We start from the raw sequence: 14298 nt of genomic DNA, 5'->3' as shown, positions 1-14298 counted from the left end.
TAATGATTTGCTCTTTTCTACGGTGGCCATAAAGGCAAAAACATTTCACTTCAAACACAAATATAAAAATCATGGAAATAACAAAATAAAACTTTTGTCCAATGCAAAAACATTTTTTTAGTAGAAAGTTTGACTTAATTTAACACCAAGAAAACATCTCACTTCAATTCCTAACTTCTAACTTTAAACTCAGGATTCCAACAGTAATCCCAGAATTCCAACAGTAATCCCAGAATTCCAACTGTAATCCCAGAATTCATGAATAATCCCAGAAATCTAGGGTAATCCCTGAATTCCAACAGTAATCCCAGAACTCTGACTTTAATCCCAGAATTCTAGAGTCATCCTAGCATTCAAGCAGTAATCCCCGAAATCTAGAGTAATCCCAGAATTCTTGAGTTATCTCAGAATTCTAAAGTAAACCCAGGATTCTAACAGTAACCCCAGGATTCTTACAGTAATCCAAGAATTCAAACGGTAATCACAGAATTCTAGAGTAATCCTAAAATTCTAGAGTAATCCCAGAATTGTTGAATAATCCCAGGAGTCTAATAGTTATCCCAGTATTCTAACGTTAATCCCAGAATTCTAGAGTTATCCCAGAATTACAATAGTAATTCCAGAATTCTTGAGTAATCCCGGAACTCTGACTTTAATCCCAGAAATCTAGATTAGTCCCAGGATTCCAACAGTGAGTCCAGAATTCTAGATTGATCCCAGAATTCCAACAGTAATCCCAGAATTCTAGAGTAATCTCAGAATTCTAAAGTAATCCCAGTATTCTACAGTCAACCCAGGATTCAAGAGTAATCCCAGAAATCCAACAGTAATCCCAGAATTCTAGAATAATCCCAGAAATCTAGAGTAATCCCCGAATTCGAACAGTAATCTCAGAACTCTGACTTTAATCCCAGAATTCTAGAGTCATCCTAGCATTCCAGCAGTAATCCCCAAAATCTAGAGTAATCCCAGAATTCTTGAGTTATCTCAGAATTCCATCAATTATCCCAGAATTCTAACAGTAATCCCAGGATTCCATCAGTAATCCCAGAATTTTAATGGTAATCCCAGGATTCTAGAGTAATCACAGAATTCTGGATTAATCCCAGGATTCCATCAGTAATCCAAGAATTTCATCAGTAATCCCAGAATTCTAAAGGAAATCCCAGGATTCCAGCAGTAATCCCGGAATTTTAACGGTAATCCCAGGATTCTAGAGTAATCACAGAATTTTGGATAAATCCCAGGATTCCATCAGTAATCCCAGAATTCCACCAGTAATCCCAGAATTCTAATGGTAATCCCAGAATTCCATCAGTAATCCCAGAATTCTAATGGTAATCCCAGAATTCTAGAGTAATCCCAGAATTCCATCAGTAATCCCAGAATTCTAAAGTCATCCTAGAATTCTAGAGTAATCCCAGAATTACAATAGTAATCCCAGAATTCTAAAGTAATCCCAGAATTCTGGAGTAATCCCAGAATTCCAACAGTAATCCCAGAATTCTAAAGTAATCCCAGAATTCCAGTAGTAATCCCAGAATTCTAGAGTAAATCCCAGAATTCTAGAGTAGTCTCAGAATTCTAAAGTTATCCAAGTATTCTACAGTCATCCCAGGATTCTAGAGTAATCCCAGAAATCCAACAGTAATCCCAGGATTCTAACAGTAATCCCAAAATTCCAATAGTAATCCCAGGATTCTAGAGTAAACCCAGGATTCCTATTGTAACCCCAGAATTCTAGAGTAATCCCAGAATTCTACAGAATTTCCAGAATTCTTACAGTAATCCCTGAATTCAAATGTTAATCACATAATTCTAGAGTAATCCCAAAATTCTAGAGTAATCCCAGAATTGTTGAGTAATCCCAGGAGTCTAATAGTTATCCCAGGATTCTAACAGTAATCCAAGAATTCTGACAGTAATCCCAGAATCCCTACAGTAATCCCAGAATTCTAGAGTAATCCCAGAATTCCAACAGTAATCCTAGAATTCTTACGTTATCTCAGAATTCTAAAGTGATCCCAGAATTCTAGAGAAATCCCAGGATTCTAGATTAATCCCAGGATTCTAATACTAACCCCTGGATTCTAGAGTAATCCTAGAATTCTAGAGTAATCCCAGAATCTTACATTCATCCCAGGATTCTAGAGTAATCCCAGAAATCCAACAGTAATCCCAGGATTCTAACAGTAATCCCAAAATTCCAATAGTAATCCCAGAATTCTAGAGTAAACCCAGGATTCCTATTGTAACCCCAGAATTCTAGAGTAATCCCAGAATTCTACAGAATTTCCAGAATTCTAACAGTAATCCTTGAATTCAAATGTTAATCACAGAATTCTAGAGTAATCGCAAAATTCTAGAGTAATCCCAGAATTGTTGAGTAATCCCAGGAGTCTAATAGTTATCCCAGGATTCTAACAGTAATCCAAGAATTCTGACAGTAATCCCAGAATCCCAACAGTAATCCCAGAATTCTAGAGTAATCCCAGAATTCCATCAGTAATCCCAGAATTCTAAAGTCATCCTAGAATTCTAGAGTAATCCCAGAATTACAATAGTAATCCCAGAATTCTAAAGTAATCCCAGAATTCTGGAGTAATCCCAGAATTCCAACAGTAATCCCAGAATTCCAGTAGTAATCCCAGAATTCTAGAGTAAATCCCAGAATTCTAGAGTAGTCTCAGAATTCTAAAGTTATCCAAGTATTCTACAGTCATCCCAGGATTCTAGAGTAATCCCAGAAATCCAACAGTAATCCCAGGATTCTAACAGTAATCCCAAAATTCCAATAGTAATCCCAGGATTCTAGAGTAAACCCAGGATTCCTATTGTAACCCCAGAATTCTAGAGTAATCCCAGAATTCTACAGAATTTCCAGAATTCTTACAGTAATCCCTGAATTCAAATGTTAATCACATAATTCTAGAGTAATCCCAAAATTCTAGAGTAATCCCAGAATTGTTGAGTAATCCCAGGAGTCTAATAGTTATCCCAGGATTCTAACAGTAATCCAAGAATTCTGACAGTAATCCCAGAATCCCTACAGTAATCCCAGAATTCTAGAGTAATCCCAGAATTCCAACAGTAATCCTAGAATTCTTACGTTATCTCAGAATTCTAAAGTGATCCCAGAATTCTAGAGAAATCCCAGGATTCTAGATTAATCCCAGGATTCTAATACTAACCCCTGGATTCTAGAGTAATCCTAGAATTCTAGAGTAATCCCAGAATCTTACATTCATCCCAGGATTCTAGAGTAATCCCAGAAATCCAACAGTAATCCCAGGATTCTAACAGTAATCCCAAAATTCCAATAGTAATCCCAGAATTCTAGAGTAAACCCAGGATTCCTATTGTAACCCCAGAATTCTAGAGTAATCCCAGAATTCTACAGAATTTCCAGAATTCTAACAGTAATCCTTGAATTCAAATGTTAATCACAGAATTCTAGAGTAATCGCAAAATTCTAGAGTAATCCCAGAATTGTTGAGTAATCCCAGGAGTCTAATAGTTATCCCAGGATTCTAACAGTAATCCAAGAATTCTGACAGTAATCCCAGAATCCCAACAGTAATCCCAGAATTCTTACGTTATCTCAGAATTCTAAAGTGATCCCAGAATTCTAGAGAAATCCCAGGATTCTAGATTAATCCCAGGATTCTAATACTAATCCCTGGATTCTAGAGTATTCCTAGAATTCTAGAGTAATCCCAGAATCCTACATTCATCCCAGGATTCTAGAGTAATCCCAGAATTCCAACAGTAATCCCAGGATTCTAGAGTAATCTGAGGATTCTAACAGTAACCCCAGAAATCTAGAGAAATCCCAGGATTCTGGAGTAATCCCAGGAGTCTTACAGTTATCCCAGGATTCTAAAGGTAATCCCAGAATTGTAGAGTATTTCCAGAATTCCTTCAGTAATCCCAGAATTCTAACGGTAATCCCAGAATTCTAGAGTAATCCCAGAATTCATAAGTAATCCCAGAATTCCATCAGGAATCCCAGAATTTTAATTAATCCCAGAATTTCGTCAGTTATCCCAGAATTCTAACAGTAATCCCAGGATTCCATCAGTAATCCAAGAATTCCATCAGTAATCCCAGATCTGGAGCAATCCCAGAATTCTGGAGTAATCCCAGAACTCTGACTTTAATCCCAGATCTAGAGCAATCCCAGAATTCTGGAGTAATCCCAGAATTCCATCAGTAATCCCAGAATTCCATCAGTAATCCTAGGATTCTAATGGTAATCCCAGAATTCCATCAGTAATCCCAGAATTCTAGAGTAATCCCAGAATTCTACAGAATTTCCAGAATTCTAACAGTAATCCTTGAATTCAAATGTTAATCACAGAATTCTAGAGTAATCGCAAAATTCTAGAGTAATCCCAGAATTGTTGAGTAATCCCAGGAGTCTAATAGTTATCCCAGGATTCTAACAGTAATCCAAGAATTCTGACAGTAATCCCAGAATCCCAACAGTAATCCCAGAATTCTTACGTTATCTCAGAATTCTAAAGTGATCCCAGAATTCTAGAGAAATCCCAGGATTCTAGATTAATCCCAGGATTCTAATACTAATCCCTGGATTCTAGAGTATTCCTAGAATTCTAGAGTAATCCCAGAATCCTACATTCATCCCAGGATTCTAGAGTAATCCCAGAATTCCAACAGTAATCCCAGGATTCTAGAGTAATCTGAGGATTCTAACAGTAACCCCAGAAATCTAGAGAAATCCCAGGATTCTGGAGTAATCCCAGGAGTCTTACAGTTATCCCAGGATTCTAAAGGTAATCCCAGAATTGTAGAGTATTTCCAGAATTCCTTCAGTAATCCCAGAATTCTAACGGTAATCCCAGAATTCTAGAGTAATCCCAGAATTCATAAGTAATCCCAGAATTCCATCAGGAATCCCAGAATTTTTAAGTAATCCCAGAATTTCGTCAGTTATCCCAGAATTCTAACAGTAATCCCAGGATTCCATCAGTAATCCAAGAATTCCATCAGTAATCCCAGATCTGGAGCAATCCCAGAATTCTGGAGTAATCCCAGAACTCTGACTTTAATCCCAGATCTAGAGCAATCCCAGAATTCTGGAGTAATCCCAGAATTCCATCAGTAATCCCAGAATTCCATCAGTAATCCTAGGATTCTAATGGTAATCCCAGAATTCCATCAGTAATCCCAGAATTCTAGAGTAATCCCAGAATTCTACAGAATTTCCAGAATTCTAACAGTAATCCTTGAATTCAAATGTTAATCACAGAATTCTAGAGTAATCGCAAAATTCTAGAGTAATCCCAGAATTGTTGAGTAATCCCAGGAGTCTAATAGTTATCCCAGGATTCTAACAGTAATCCAAGAATTCTGACAGTAATCCCAGAATCCCAACAGTAATCCCAGAATTCTTACGTTATCTCAGAATTCTAAAGTGATCCCAGAATTCTAGAGAAATCCCAGGATTCTAGATTAATCCCAGGATTCTAATACTAATCCCTGGATTCTAGAGTATTCCTAGAATTCTAGAGTAATCCCAGAATCCTACATTCATCCCAGGATTCTAGAGTAATCCCAGAATTCCAACAGTAATCCCAGGATTCTAGAGTAATCTGAGGATTCTAACAGTAACCCCAGAAATCTAGAGAAATCCCAGGATTCTGGAGTAATCCCAGGAGTCTTACAGTTATCCCAGGATTCTAAAGGTAATCCCAGAATTGTAGAGTATTTCCAGAATTCCTTCAGTAATCCCAGAATTCTAACGGTAATCCCAGAATTCTAGAGTAATCCCAGAATTCATAAGTAATCCCAGAATTCCATCAGGAATCCCAGAATTTTTAAGTAATCCCAGAATTTCGTCAGTTATCCCAGAATTCTAACAGTAATCCCAGGATTCCATCAGTAATCCAAGAATTCCATCAGTAATCCCAGATCTGGAGCAATCCCAGAATTCTGGAGTAATCCCAGAACTCTGACTTTAATCCCAGATCTAGAGCAATCCCAGAATTCTGGAGTAATCCCAGAATTCCATCAGTAATCCCAGAATTCCATCAGTAATCCCAGAATTCTGGAGTAATCCCAGAATTCCATCAGTAATCCTAGGATTCTAATGGTAATCCCAGAATTCCATCAGTAATCCCAGAATTCTAGAGTAATCCCAGAATTCCATCAGTAATCCCAGAATTCTAGAGTAATCCCAGAATTCCATCAGTAATCCCAGAATTCTGGAGTAATCCCAGAATTCCATCAGTAATCCTAGGATTCTAATGGTAATCCCAGAATTCCATCAGTAATCCCAGAATTCTAGAGTAATCCTAGGATTCTAATGGTAATCCCAGAATGCTAAAGTAATCGCAGAATTCTAGAGTAATCCCAGGATTCTAACAGGAATCCCATAACTTTTGTCACCTCAGATGCCTGCTTTGTCCTCAGGTAAATCCATTGAACAGACACAGAGATGCAGAAAAACTGATAACTATGAATAAAATCAGATATCAGGGGATAAACATCCTGAAACCATCATCAGACATGAGGAGGGAATGAAAGGCTTCACAGTCAGAGATCTGTTTGAACTTTCCAGCTGTCTGTTGGTCCTGAGAAGGTCGTTGAAGGACATTCATGATTGTTGAGTTAAATAAAATCCGCATATTTAGGTTAAACTTTAACCAGAGATCTGGATATGCCGTGTTTTTAATCCTATTGCTTAACTGGCTGACTAAACCAGCCCAGTTCTCTCAGGCGACCCAACAGGGGTCCAGAGCCCCCCTTTGACAAACACAGGACCAGAATCCTTAAAAGATAAGCTGTTATCATGTTTACTGAGAGTCTAAATCATCCAGACTAGACCTGACCCTGCTCCTCCTCACCTGGTGTGACGCAGAAACCTGGGTGTGTGTGTGTGTGTGTGTGTGTGTGTGAGTGGGGGGGACCCCCTCCCGGTCCGGTCCGTCCTGTCTAACACCTTTTAGCCCTCACACATTCATATCGATCAGCCTCTCTCTCTCCTGCTGTGCGTTAAAGCGATGCGCTGCTCTGCGTGCCTCCTCTGCGCGTCACGTGGCTCCCCCTTTGATGTTTGGGTTCACCGCACCGCCGGGAGGAAAGCGTGAAGGGGGGGTGGGCGCATGCAGTTTGATTGGGTCGCGGGGGGGGGGCTGCTGTCGACCAATGAGCTGTAACGGGAGCAGCGGCGGTGTCGTCTGAGCGGCAGCAGCAGCATCCCTGACTCCAGACCGAGGGACCCGCCGAGGGATGCTCACGGACGGATCTGGACTCTAACGGACGGATCTGGACTCTAACAGGGGCTGGAGGATCCGTCGGTGATTATGGGATGTTATTGACGCACGTGGAGGGCTGTGTTAACGTGATGGAGAGGAGACTGCTGCTGCTGTCACCGAGGGACGCGGCGGGAGAGAGGACGTGAAGGTAAACAGGCTTCATCAGTCACTGCGTCTGAGAGCAGCCTGATTAACATCAGAGAGCGCGTGAGCTGCTGTTAGAGCCTCACCTTTAGCTCCCTCACCTTTAAATACTCCCTCTCAGGGTCAGATGAAAGCATGACCCCCCCCCCCAGTGTAAACAGGGATCCTGACATGGTGATGATGGTGTCCATGTGTGCCAGCTGTCTGATGCGCAGCCAATCACTGCTTCCTGTTCAGGATTGATTTATTGATTTCTGAGCTCTCCAACAGCCAGCAGACTGGATGATCAAAGAGTTTATTTGATGAGCTTCCTGTCCCACCAGTGTCTCTTCATATAAGCTCCAGAACATCAGACTGTAGACCTCATCAGCCTAAATTAAAGCCTTCATGTCTGAGCTCAGAAAGTTTTAGATCATTTCAGCGGCTGCTGTGACTCAGGGTCCAGTGAGTGCTGTATGATCCCTGTGGGTAAAACATTCATCTATCCACTCACGTTGTTGGTTTTATCATCGAGTTCATTCTCCTGATCACATCACCCGTAACTGTAAACAAGCAGGTCATGCTGGTAAGAGCCAAACTAAGGGCATCACTGTATAACTATAACTACAGCATGTATGACAAAGGCAAGGATGGAATGTTTTATCTGCTGCAAGGGCTTACATCATGAAGGATGGCATCATCTTCAAAGACAAGGATGGAATGTTTTTTATCAGCTTACATCATCGTCAAAGGCAACGACAGATTGTTTTGTAAACTTTGAAGGATGACATCATCTTTCAAAGGCAAGGATGGAATGCTCTAGAAGCTTTGAAGGATGACATCATCTTCAAAGGCAAGGATGGAATGCTCTAGAAGCTTTGAAGGATGACATCATCTTCAAAGGCAAGGATGGAATGTTTAATAGGCTCTAGTTACTTAGTTAGTTTATTGTCTCTTCTGGGAAATTCATTTTCACAGATTCTGCACATACAGGTATGAGAACGCCTTACAAGAGGGAACAATCACAAGACACAAAAACACATAGCATTGACTTCAGCGATGATTACAAATAAATGAGGACAACCAGGCGTCATTCACATGTTGGTTCAGTGCTGTGATGGCGGAGGGTATGGGACTGTGCTTAAGCCGGGCTCTGTTGTACCTGAGTGTCCTGTATCTGCGTCTGGAAGGCAGTAATGTACAGTACTGGTTTAGCGGGTGGGTGTGATCTTGTGTTATTGCGTTTGCGATGCGTCTGATGGCTTTGGCATTTAACTGAGAGAGGCTGGGAGTTGGGAGGCCTATAAGCTTTGTGGCTATATTGGTTGTTTTTGTGAGCATATTGTTAAAGCATGTGGAACAGTACATGAGAACAGGCTGAACAATGCTTTGATAGAGCTGAAGGAGATCTGGTGTTAGTTTGTGGATGACTGAAAGTCTTTGATTGCTTTAAAGGATGATATCTTCAAAGGCAAGGATGGAATGTTTTATAGACTGTAATGATGACATCATCTGTAAAGGCAGAGGGTGGAATGTTTGTGAAGCTGGGGATGTTGGAAACCCTCGTTCCTCATCAGTTCCTACTTTTTAAAAGCTGCCGTAGAGGACAGTCAGCATGAGGGGAATCTTGTTGGAGGTTTTTTCTTCTAATAGTCCCAGATGGATGGATTTAAGGCCCGCTCTAATGTCTGACATCACTTGAGCTCTATGTTTCTACCATCTCTGGGTTTTAAAGGGAAATGAAATTCAAAGAGGACCACAGCTGTTGGCTGTCAGAGTAGCGTGTTGGGATGACTGGATTATATTTGGGCGGTCTCTTCCATACTATCGAGCTCCATGTGGATGTTTTCTGTTGTTTTCTGTTTTTATATAGTTTTGGCCTTCATCTGACCACACGTATCACACTATTCTGTTTACATGACTACTGCAGTAATCATGTAGCTCTAGAGGAGGGTAATGATTGGTTTATTAGTGAGCATGTAAACGTCCTGGCTGACAGGCTCTGATCATTAGTGGATCAATAACAGCAGCAGTGGGACATTAACTCAGTATAAACCGCTCTGACAGAGGATCATGTTAGTCCTCGGTCCACTGTGTTGGACTTTGACCTGCTCTGTCCTGTTTCACACTGGGAGCTGTCGGACATTTAGACCAACAACATTTAGAGGGTATCAAAGAGGACAAATGTCTAAATTTGCCATTTTAGGGGGCACCAAGAAAGCATTTTGTCTCGTCTTGAACACTTAGAGGGCCAAAGGGCCTTATTGTGTCATTTTTTCAAACCTTGCTACAGCAGGAGCAGCTATAGACCCCCTTGCCCTCCCAAGTCCACCAGTGCTCCAGTTGATGTTTTCTGACCTTTGACCTGGCAGCCTTTAAAGCCACTGCCTCCAAACGTCCTCTGCAGTCTTATTTCCGGTATCTTCTTGGCCACCTTGGTTTGAGTGAAACATTTGATATTTGCTTTGTTCTGCATGCTCCCCCGCTCTCTCCTCCTAACACATGCTGTCTCGCTCTGCTGTCTGATCAATAAAGGCATGAAAGGCCAAAAACATGCTGACAGAAACTCCTGGAGGGTTGTCTCTTAGCAGGGCGGTTTCAATCCCTTCCACTGCTGATGTAAAGCTCATGATTGGAGCCCAAACATCCCCTGGTTATTGATTATGTGTTAAATGTTGTCTTGTAATACGAGCCATGGTGGGGGGCGCATCATGATGCTTATCAATAATAAATGACCTCTGGGTAGGTTTGAATGGAAACCTCAGCAGGATGACAACGACGGCTGCATCCTCAACACAAAACTCTGCAGGTTTAAAATCTTCATTTCTGCTGTTTTCAGCCGTGCCTGCAGAGACTCACTGACATAAAAAAATTGGCCAAAAGTGGCCAAACAATGGGTTTACAGTGGCAAAAACATGTTGAAAGTGTCAATAAGGTAAAAAGACTTGGCAAAGGTAGTAAAAATGGCTTAAAAGTGATGAAAAATGTGGCAAAAATGGGAATAAAAGTGGCCCAACAAAAATGAAAACAGGCAAAATTGGCACAATGTTGCAATAATGGGTTCAAAGTTGCAAAAAGTTGGTAAAAAGGGTTAAAAGTGCTGAAAAATTTGGCAAAAAATGGCCTAACTATAGCAAAAATTGGCAAAAAGTGGCCAGACAGTGGGTTAAAAGTGGCAAAAACTAGGGAAAATGTCAAAAAGGTGGCAACAATGGGTGACCAGTGGCAAAACATTGGTCAAAATATTACCAATGAATGTTAGTAAAATGGCTTAAAAGTGATGAAAAATAGGGCAAAAAAAGTGGCCAAACAAAGGCAGACAATGGGTGAAAATGGGCACAATGTGGCAAAAATGGGTTAGAAGTAGCAAAAAAATGGTAAAAAAATGTTTAAAAGTTGGTAAAAAGAGGATAAGAGTGATGAAAAATGTCAAAAATGCTGCTGATCCAACACACATGCACTGATAGCAATAAATCACACCTGGGGAGGGTCCCATTCTCTGTGGTCCAGCCAGATCTGTGCACAGGCCTGGTCACAGTACTTGCCATAAAGTTGTAGTAATAACGTAAGGTTGTACTAATTCCCACGGCACACCTAGATGGCACACTAGTGTGGCTTGTCACACCATTTGAGAACCACTGGTCTAGATTCTGCTCTCACCCCTTGAGTAGAAGAAGTGGACCATCATAGCGGTGATTTCTGCAGCAGAAAGGTTTTCTGTGACACTGAGGGTGTTTGTTTACCTCCTGAGAGTAACCCCGCTCACACAGAGTTAAAATCCCCACCCATCAGAGTCCAAGCCAACCGAGCCATGAACCAGAGAGTGAAGGTTTGTTCTCTTCCCTGATTGCATAACCTGGCTCAGCACGAGGATAAAAACCTCTCCTGGTTCGGCCTGCGACGGTCTCAGCCTGCAGGCCGGCCCAGGCCTTCGTGCCTGCAGAGCTCTGAGCGCAGCGGCTGTATGAGAGGAATGTGAGGCAGGTAGAGGAGGAAGAGGAGAGAGATTCTTTAAATTTGAACACAAACACTGAAACCGTGCTGTTAGTGTTTGTGCAGAGTGAGGCTTGCACACACTCATGGATCCATAACGTATTTAAAACGTTCCTCCCTAACTCTGCCAAAGTTTGAGACCACAAACATCCAGCTCTGATGATTGAAAGTTTGACAGTCTTATTCCTCTGCAGACAGCTATGAAGATTATGCAAAGACAACACCACATTGAAGACCCGTTAAAGCCATTAAACATCATTTTATAATGCATGTAATAAAACTGCTGTCAGACCTGCCACATCCTATACTCTGTATCAGGCCTTAATCTGCAGAGAGATCTTTCTTTTCCCTGTATTTCATGAAACCTGTGATCATTTTGTCACTATTATTATTGCATCAATCTTTACTGCATTTCTTATATTTGTAGTTTATATGCAATTAATTGTGATTTATTCATCTTAATCCAGTGAGTAATTTACATTTGATCACCAGCACTGATGTTAAAGTCATTACTGAGAAAGCTCTAGAAACTTCAGTTGTTTTAGGGTTGTTTTAATGGCTGTAAGATGCAAAGAAAAAGATAAGCACATCTTACCACTTTAATTGGCGATGTGTCTGTGTGTCTGTCTTGATTTTCCCGCCACACTGTTGCTCCGATCGTCCTCATATCTCTCAGTAGAATTCTTGGGTGTACTGGTTCAAAACTGGTGCCATAAAAAAACCTAAATATGTACAGATTTGCTATAAAATCCACCTTGTGCTTCAGTTTTTCCCCTCATGAACTAGTTTCAACCTAGGGTTTAGTGTGGACTTTACACCAGAACTTAAGGTTGAACTTCCACACAGCTGGTGCAACAGGCTGCAGGCTGTGATGATACTCCTGCTCATGGTCCCTGATTAAAGTCAGCTCTCTTTAACGCCCTTCTCTGTGCTCATATGAAACAAGATATCCCAGGAGATGTGTCATATGTAGATGTTAGAAATCACCATTAATTTGCTGTTACTCGTCGTCGTAGTTGGCGGTGCTGCGTAAACACGTTTGAATCTGTGTCGGTCTCTGTGCAGTCAGGCGGTGTAATTCTTTGTTAAAGCTCCACAGTAAAGAGTGAGTGCTAAAACTCTGTAAATAAGTCCAAAGGCACAGCTGTAATGCTTCCCTTATTGTGCTGTTGATCTATCACCGCACATCTGCACCAGCATGCAGAGACGCTGAGCCATTATGCAGTTATGCACGTTAGCCTTAATGCATGAACCACCTAATGACGAGGACGCTAACAGCTCAGCATAAACAAAGATTAGTCTACTGCTGGTTCCTCGACCCTGCTCAACCAAAGAGTCAAATCGCTGAAAAATACTTCTGCAAGAGCCACAGCTTAAGCTGTGAAAAGGGCAACATAGGCATAAAATTGCAAACACTGGGAGAAAATTGGCAAAAAATGGGTGAGAAGTGACAAAAAAAATGAGTTAAAGGTGGCGAAAAGCTAGTGAAAAATGACTAAAATGGGCAAAAATCTGCAAAAAGATGGCAAAAATGGGTAAAAAAAACTGTCATTTGATTAAACAGATTGCCTGTTATTCTGAATATAAAACATATATTGCCAGAATCCATGCATGATGAAGGTGGAATTGGACACACCTGTTGCAGGTGCACATGTGGTTTTGATGGCATGCACTGTGGGAGTGGGCAGCAGGGGTCAGACATCCAGCTGGAGCAGGATTCAGAAAAGCCTCCCGTGCAGGGCTCCAGTTTTCTGAATTTAATAAACCTTCTGGGGGCCGGATGTGAAGCCGTGGAGGGCTTTATGTGGCCCCAGGGCTGCCAGTTGATGATCACGGGTTTATGAGGGCGGTAATCTTAGCTATCCTGCTGGAGTGTTTTCATATCTAGTAGAATGTGGAGCCAACAGGAATGGATGTTTGTGATGTATTTGAGGGGATGAAATCTCATTTTAAGTGGTTAAAATGATAAAACTTTGAGCTGATCCTGAAGGAAGGGGGGATTCATGTGTTGATTGTTGAAGAACGTTTACAGTTTTAGTGTTAAATGTTAATGATTGAGTATGACGGCCTCTGTAGAGATAATGATGGGATAACATCCCCCTAAGAGCTGTGGGTGTTTATTCTGATATCTTAGAAGGTCACAGGAGATGGTTGTGTGTTTTAGTCCCAGCAGAGGTCTGTCTGTGAGTTTTCTTAGAATAAACATTAACCCTCAGGCATCACTTTAATTTACCACCCTTTAAAGTCTTTAAGGACAAAAATGTCCACTTCCAAAAACCTGCTATAAAAACTTCAACAGCTTCAGCTGAAACCACAACATTACCGAATGCCTGATTATATCACGCCATGGCTGTGAGATCAAAAAAGTGGTTTGAATGGGAGTCAATGGGACGTTTTTGTCCTTAATGACTCGAAAGGTTGGAAATTTTAAATCAGATGCTACACAAAAACTAAAACTGCATCAAAGTCAATATTTTGGCTAATCATGGACATGTGTTTAGAAATAACGCCCCAGCCATCCAACATTTGGTTTAAGGAAGATATCACATTTTTTTCACACTGACTTTAAGTAATCAAACTGGCATTTAAGGGGTTAAAATCCTCAAAATGATTGAATGTTTGGTAGTTTTGAGCACAGCTGAAGTTGTTTAAGAGATTTATGCAAAAAAAAGCAGAAAAATATAAATTTGTTAAGTTTTTATAGCAGTTTTTTGGAAGTGGACGTTTTTGTCCTTGATGGTTTAAAGGGTAGTAAACCTGTTTCACAGAGTTCCCCTGACCTTTTAGAGCGATTGAAATTTAAATTCCAAAATTTGCCTGGAAAGAAACTTTGTTACAAAAAATTAGGCCATTTGCACTAACAGATAAAATGGAGAGCAGAGAAAGAGGAAACATTTGGACA

At 40.8% G+C, this 14298-nt stretch overlaps 1 protein-coding gene across 1 annotated transcript in view; it reads left to right on the top strand.

The window, feature by feature from the left end:
- Positions 1 to 7343: 7343 nt before the first annotated feature.
- LOC121512006 (phosphodiesterase 4D interacting protein) overlaps positions 7344 to 14298 on the top strand; it is a 171883-nt gene continuing 164928 nt past the window's right edge. Inside the window, exon 1 of the mRNA XM_041790942.1 lies at positions 7344 to 7428. The gene's annotated coding sequence lies outside the window, so the exon portion shown is untranslated. The remainder of the gene's footprint in view (positions 7429 to 14298) is intronic.

This window comes from Cheilinus undulatus, linkage group 7 (assembly GCF_018320785.1).
Source record: "Cheilinus undulatus linkage group 7, ASM1832078v1, whole genome shotgun sequence".
Lineage (NCBI taxonomy): Eukaryota > Metazoa > Chordata > Actinopteri > Labriformes > Labridae > Cheilinus > Cheilinus undulatus.
This window is presented reverse-complemented; position numbering and strand designations above follow the sequence as displayed.